This window comes from Rattus norvegicus, chromosome 13, assembly GCF_036323735.1.
Source record: "Rattus norvegicus strain BN/NHsdMcwi chromosome 13, GRCr8, whole genome shotgun sequence".
In the NCBI taxonomy this organism is placed as follows: Eukaryota; Metazoa; Chordata; class Mammalia; order Rodentia; family Muridae; genus Rattus; species Rattus norvegicus.
This window is the reverse complement of record NC_086031.1, coordinates 97,158,398-97,165,233: the sequence shown is the minus strand read 5'-3', so window position 1 is coordinate 97,165,233 and position 6,836 is coordinate 97,158,398.

Sequence of the window (6,836 nt, the reverse complement as noted above, 5' to 3'; positions counted from 1 at the left end):
TGACAGCTGCCTCTCATGGCTGGGGTGAAATCCCGGGTTGATTCACACCCTCTAGCACTGCCTGACAGCAAGGTGATACGATCAAGCCAGGCAGGAGAGATAGGCTAAAACAAAGCCCGCCACTTAATTACCACGAAAGATCTCATTATACAGCCTTCTCAAGTCTTCTCAGCTCTGCCTTGGCTGGCAGCTTGAAGCCCAAGTGACAAGTAGCCTCAAGTGGCTCTCAAAAGCTGAGTGCAGAGGGAAGGAAAGGCCTCCCTCTAACCTGTTCTGTGGTGGGGATCGGGGAGGCTTGTAAGCCCAGGAGGTAGGGACCTACCTATAATGTGGATGGGACTGAGAACAAGGCCAGGGAGTGTTGGGTACCATTTACATCCTTCCTAAGACCATATGGGATTTATCACAGGAGAGCTAGGAGTATGGAAAGGGACCTCCTAAGGCCCTGCTCTGATTGATGGACACCTGATTTGGGAGATTTATTCTGGTTACTGGGCCCCAGTGACTCATTGTCAGAATGAACTACACTAGCTGCAATGTACTTTCTTCATGATTTTTGTCTTTTCATTAGATCTCTATCCTCCCAGCATCACATCTTCAAAAGGAACGCTCCTAACACCTCTATAGATAGTTTCCCATTTATGGTCGTTCTGTTTGTGAATCTATATCGATATTTACATATAATATATATTATATATATTTTATATATACCTTTGTGTATGTAATGGTGCAAAAGTAACTTATATTCAGTAAAAACTGAACATTAGCCTTTGAATTCAGGTCTTCTCCTGTCTTCGTATTCAGTTCTATACTTTTTCTTTATTTTATTTTTATTCCTAGGGTGTGTGTGTGTGTGTGTGTGTGTGTGTGTGTGTGTGTGTGTGTGCGGGTGTGGTGTTTGTCTGTGGCAGACAGCTACATGTGGGTGCTGGGAACCGAACTTGGGTTCTCTGTAAGAGCAGCAAGTGGTCTTAACTGGTGAGCCATTTCTCCCGCCCCTTGTTGTCAGTGTGCACGGCTAGCAAGCCACACTCCAGTTCAGCCACACGGTCACAAGAGCAAACAACCAAACCCTGTAGCTTACGGTTTCTGAAGCTGTGGCACTTGGGAGGTTGGGTATACTAAATGAGTACATTTTCCTTCTACGGCATTTTCAACTTACGATGAGTTGATTACGTCATGGCATCATGATGAGATGGGGCTCTGCACCCAAGTTCGATCTATCACCTTGTTATCTGGCAACCCATCTTCTTTCCTCTCACGACTATAATTTTGTATCGACGTGTTTTTTGTGAAAGTGAGACTCACTTCAAACCGCCAGACCTGATAGACACGGAAGGAGAGGAATCATGTCTCGTCCTCTCACTTCAAATCTAATACTGGGCAAGCATTTCTTATTGTTTGAATGCATGAGCTCTATTAGCTGTCTTCATTTCAAACTTAAGACTCAGTCTGTGGCATCAGACATTAGTGACAATAATATAAATACTAACTATTGTTACTATGTCTATTTAGAAAGTAATAACCCAGACAAGATTCAGGAAAGTGCAAACTCCAAGACTCACTAGGTACTTTCTAAAACTGATGACCTTTCCAACAACCAAATATTCAGTTTCCCTATAGAAACATCCTTGTGTTTCTTGCCAGGAATACCAATCTGAGTTAAGTCTGCCTGTCAGCATCGTGTGTGTGTGTGTGTGTGTGTGTGTGTGTGTGTGCATGTATGTGTGTGTGTGCATGTGTGTGTGCGTGTGTGTGCATGTATGTGTGTGTGTGCATGTGTGTGTGCGTGTGTGTGCATGTGTGTATGTGTGTGTGCATGTGTGTGCGTGCGTGTGTGTGTATACATGTGTGTGTATGTGTGTGTGTGTTTAGGCACATGTGTGCGCATGTGCATGTGCGTACAGTCCCATTTTTACACTCCCCACCCTGCAAAGTCCCAGCAGAGTTGGAATGCTCCGACCCATATCAGCGAATGCCCAACGGTTGGAGTGAGCTCTTCCTGAAGAGAGATGAGTCACACTTCTGGCGAGGCTTCCAGGCTGCTGGGGTGACTCGCAGGGCTCTGTGTTCTTCAGGCTTCCCTGTCCTCCAAGGCATAGCCAAGGAGGAGGCCCATGTGGGCCATGCAATGTTCCATTGTGTTGCCTGGCAACGCCAGTATGTTTTCCTTCCTCTTCTGTTTATGTCATGGCGCATTTTTTTCTTTTTTTTAAATTTCTTCACCTTGATTTTCTGTAACCCTGCTGCACTGGTGTCAGAGACCATGCCTCTGACAAGTGTGAGAGCCCGACGAGACCTACACAGCCCATATTCTCTACCATCTCCATGCTCTGTGTCAAGAAGTTCAAGGAGGCTCCCTGTAGGCAAAGACAAACATCTGGAAACCCTTGCGATTGGAGCGAGGCTGTGTTCTGGTGCAGTATAAGATGTAGCCTCTCCCTCAGCTGAGTTGTCACGCTTCGGAGCTTTCGTTTGTGGGGGTTCCAGGGTAAAATATCTCCCCAACACCACCAGTAGCTTTCTGCTTTGCATCCTGTGGCTATTGGGGGTCCTGCAGGATGGGTGGTGTGGAAATGGGCTATGTGACCCCCATTATATCCAGACCTGATTGTTTTTAATAATCAAGTTCCACACTAGCCTTAAGGGGTAGAACAATTTTGGCCTAAAAACCAACCAACCAACCAACCAACCAACCAACCACTGAGGTAATAGGTTTTGGCTTTTAATCCACTTGACCTAAAAAGAGTTTGACCCTACAGATGACCATTTCTTCCAAACTATCTTCTCTCAATATCTGTGACCCAACAGTCACTCTGGACCTTTTCTTCCCGGCTTCCCATGACAGGGAGGTCTCGCCATCCAAATTCTACAACAGGTGGTCCTGATAAACTTTCAGTTCTGTGGCCATGTTGAAGCCTTGTGGACTGGCCACATTGCTTCCCTTGGTAATCCCAGTCAACAGAAGTTTTGTTGTTGCTGTTGTTTTGTTTGTTGGTTGGTTTAGCCTAGGCTCTCACTGTAATCGAAGCTGCCCTAGGAGCAGATGTTTATCCAGAATTCCTCTAGAAGATTTCTCTCTTGCCAGTTCCTGATCTCTAGCCTGACTGGCATTGTCCTAGTCAGAGCGATCACCTGCCCCCCCCCCGCCCCGCCCACTTAACTCCTGCACTCTGAATTCCCCACCTGTTGGCTACCTGAGCTTGAGAGCCACCTATGCTATACCTGGACTCAGAGCCCAGGCTCCCCATTTCTTAGTGCTGCAATTGTGGATGAGCCTTTCAGTCTCTCTACACCGTAGTTTCTGCTCCTCAAATCAGAAAGAATGATACTTACCAGGTTTCCTCAGAACCAAAATAATACAATGTCCACAGAACAATGCCAATTAGATGATGGTTGATTAGGATTCTTTAGAAGAGCAGAATTCATGGAAGGAATATATATTATAGAAGGAGATTTGCTAGACAGACTTACAGGATAGAGAGCAGGTAGCCCAATAAATGGCTGTCTGTATGTGGCAGAGAGAGAGAGAACCCGGTAGCAGCTCAGTCCACCAGACTGGATCCATCACTCAGCAGTTCCCATCCCAGACCAAAGGCCTGGAGCTCCCTGAAGAGTAATCGGTATTGACCTCCACATTGGAAGTCCAAAGAAGCTCGAGTCCACTGTCAACAGAGGGTGGAGACAGCTGCCACAAATACACTTGCTCGGGAAGAAGTGAACACAGGCAGGCACCTTCCCCTCAGACCTCCAATACCAATGGGAAGGCAGTGCCCACCCTGAGGGCTGTTCTCCTCTTTCAGCTAATCCTCTCTTGAAACAATCTCATAGACAGGCACAGAGGTATAGCTCCTTGATGATTCTACATCCTGTTAAGGAAACAATATCAACTGTCACAGAAAGGCAGATGATAGATAAGTGATAGATAGATAGATAATACATAGATAGATAGATAGATAGATAGATAGATAGATAGATAGATAGATGGATGGATGATAGATATAGACAGATAGATGAATACCTAGATACCTAGATTGGGATGGTAGGCAGATAGATAGTTGATTAATTGATTGATGACTCATAGATAGACAATAAATAGGTAATGGATTAGGTAGATAATTGAGAGGAAATTTTGTAGGGAAATTGACTCATACAGTTATGGATACTGGGAGACTGGCATCATGGCTCAGTCAAGGTTAACACCCAAGATCCAGAGGAGCCAAAGGTGCAGCTCTTGACCTGAGGCCAAAATTCTTAGATCTAAGAGGCCACTGGTGTAAGTCCTGGCATTCAAAGGGTCAAGAACACAAAGAACATGGAGTTCTGGTGCTTAACATCATGATATGGTGTTCTGGTGAGACGTTCTACGAGAACATGAGAACATCGATGTTCTAGCTCTCAGATAGAGAGGGAGGGAAGAAATGTTGGTTGTGAGCCAGCCTTTAAAGGCTGAGCCATCTCTCCAGCCTGAGGGAGGGAAGAATTAAAGGAGGAGAGGAAGAGAAGGAGAAAGAAGAGAGAGTAGAAGAGCAGAAGATGAGTTTACCCTTTGCATTTTGTTTGTTTGTTTGTTCGGAGCTGTATAAATTGCTCAGCAATGAGATAAAATACCTGGTAAGACCTTAACTGGAGGAGAAGTTTATTCTGGCTCATATTATAGAAGGTAACAGTTCAGTCCATCATGGTGAAGAATACGTGGTGGCTAGAGTGTCTGTCCTTGTTCGTGCTGCTTAGGGTGTGTGCTCCTCCCACTGCCATGAACCCGTAAGCAGAAATAGCAGGCCTGAAGATGAAAGGGTGGGCAGTAACTTGAAAGCCTCCACCCCCACCCCCGTGACTTAATCTCACCAACTAAGCCATACATCTACAGCCGCCCAAAACAGCACCGACAGCTTGACCCAGGTGTTCAAGCACATACACTTACTGGCAATTTCAAACTTAAAACATTATCACAGGCCTCAGCCACTTAAAACATGCCAGCATCAAGGCATGTAGGCTGGTGGTTTCAATGCCACATTCTTCCTCACAGAGATGCCCAGAAATGATACTCTACCAACTGTCTGGAAATCCCTTAATCCAGTCAAGTTGGCGCCTCAACTTAACGATCTCAATAAATAAATCATCTTGCAGGAATATAGCAGAGGGAGGCATTCAGAGCCTCGTGACCGCCATTGCCAGGATCCAGCTGTGGAGCGCAGCATTGGATTAGGGATGGAAGAAGTCTCTTTGTGGAAATGAGACAGCCGTTGGCCCAAACAGATGCAACAAAATGCTAAGGTGGTAGCCAGAGTCTGGCAAGGAGAACCTGGGATCCTAAAAACCGTTCTTGTGAAGAGTCAGAAGAAACCTCATCCTGAACGTAGTGGTTGTGCTAAGGTGTGTGCCGTTCATGTGTGCATGAGCCTGCACGCACATCATGTGCATGTGTGTGTACGTGTCTGCCTGCCTTTTTGTGTGTGTCTGTTTGCGTGGAGATCAGAGTTTGACATTGGCTATACTCCTTAGCCCTCCACTGTGTTTTTTGAGGCAGAGTCCCTCACTGAAACAGGAGCTCAGCTAGGCCATTTGGCTGGCAAGTCCAGGGACTCCCCTTAGCACTGAGATTGCGGGGCTGCACTGCCATACCCTACTTTTTATGTGAGTGCTGGGAATCGAACTTGGGACCTCATACTTGTGTGACAAACACTGAGCCATAGTTGTGCTCCACAGCCCAAGCTGTGCCGATAAGGGCCAGCTGAACTACGTCTTCCCAACTCTGTCACAGCTAAGCTCCCGTGACCTTCTGACTTCCTCTAGGAGACATACCCTGTCTGTTGTCTCTCATCATTGATAGAACTGATTCCCTAAATGGTCTCTGTGGTTTTGCTTCCTTTCCTCTTCAGCTTGATCTCCTTGAGATCATGCCATTGTTAAAAAACCCTCCCGTGGCTTCCGTCTGCATTTGGAATATTGTTCGACTCCTGCTTAGATTTTAAGGTTCCGTGTCCTCTGCCACTACACCCTGCAAGCTCAGGCTCCTGCACCTCTCGCTGTACCATTGATCTGTGGACACACTAGAGCTCTCCATGTTCCTCCTCCCAACCTCTGTCTCTGTAGTATCTGTACCTGAAATCCCTAACAGACACTTTCTGCTCCTCAGCTTCAAGCCTCAGGTAGAACATATCAGTTCTTCTTAGAAACACACCCTGTCTATTTTACCTAAAGCAGAAGCCCATCTTTGACCTCTACCCACCATGTTTCTCAGTATCTCATTGATTCTCTTCCTGCCTTTTAACACTGAAAAATGTGGGCAATTTCTGGTGTACATGTTCACAGCATAATCCCCAATTAGAATAGCCATAAATTAATAATCCTCATTAATAAGATATGAAGAGCTCATTTGTGATTAGAGGGCTGAGAAAACTGACTGGAGCAGTGTTCAAATCTCACCTTGCTCTGATTGACTCCCATACAGTCAACCAAACATCCCTAAAATCTGTCTTCACCGCTTGTCTTCGATAGTAGCCCATTTCCCATTGCAGCTAAAATGACTCGATTTGGTTTGATTTAAAATCATGTTATTCTCCCTTTCCGGGTTGGTATCTGATTACTGTAGAAAGATTGGAAACCTCAGTACAGGGAGGAGGGAAGGATTCAACTTTCCTGGTAGTTGCAACACTGTAGCATTTCTACAAGTGTCCTTTTGGGCAGATTGCTAGAAATATCCTAAAGAGAATTATCTCGTTGTGGAGAGAGGCGGTTTCCCTATTATGAAAGTGTCTACTCAACTGTGGGGCACTACAGGAAGTGAAAAGGTAGTACAGTGAGTAGAGCATGTGTTCAGCGTGCACAGAGTC